We start from the raw sequence: 318 nt of genomic DNA, 5'->3' as shown, positions 1-318 counted from the left end.
TTTTGTTGCTTTATTGACATGCTAATTTACTTTAATGCTTATCAATATTTCTATACTTGTAAGATTATTTGGTAAACACAAGAGTTAACATTAATATTATACTTACTTGGACGGAGTCTTTACGGGTGATCAGTGATGTCTATGGCCTAGAATAGTGATCTTCAATGCACACTGAAGAGGCGCTGGTCTACCATTTGCCCAATTGACTGAGTGGATGTCTTAATTTGTGTTAGGGGATGCGAGCCTGCATGGCTCCTTAAAAAAATATAAATATTAAAATTTAATGAATTAAATATTAAAAAGCATGAAGAATAATCT

General features: G+C 32.4%; 1 non-coding gene across 1 annotated transcript; it reads left to right on the top strand.

The window, feature by feature from the left end:
• Window positions 1-98: 98 nt before the first annotated feature.
• On the top strand, window positions 99-259 carry LOC114578794. Its single transcript, XR_003699746.1, has one exon. It is a non-coding gene; the product is annotated as a U1 spliceosomal RNA (small nuclear RNA).
• The last annotated feature ends 59 nt before the right edge of the window (window positions 260-318 follow it).

Source organism: Dendrobium catenatum, unplaced genomic scaffold, assembly GCF_001605985.2.
Source record: "Dendrobium catenatum unplaced genomic scaffold, ASM160598v2 original_scaffold_159667, whole genome shotgun sequence".
Taxonomy (NCBI): domain Eukaryota; kingdom Viridiplantae; phylum Streptophyta; class Magnoliopsida; order Asparagales; family Orchidaceae; genus Dendrobium; species Dendrobium catenatum.
Note: the sequence above shows the minus strand (reverse complement) of the source record. Positions and strands in the feature narration are given on the sequence as shown.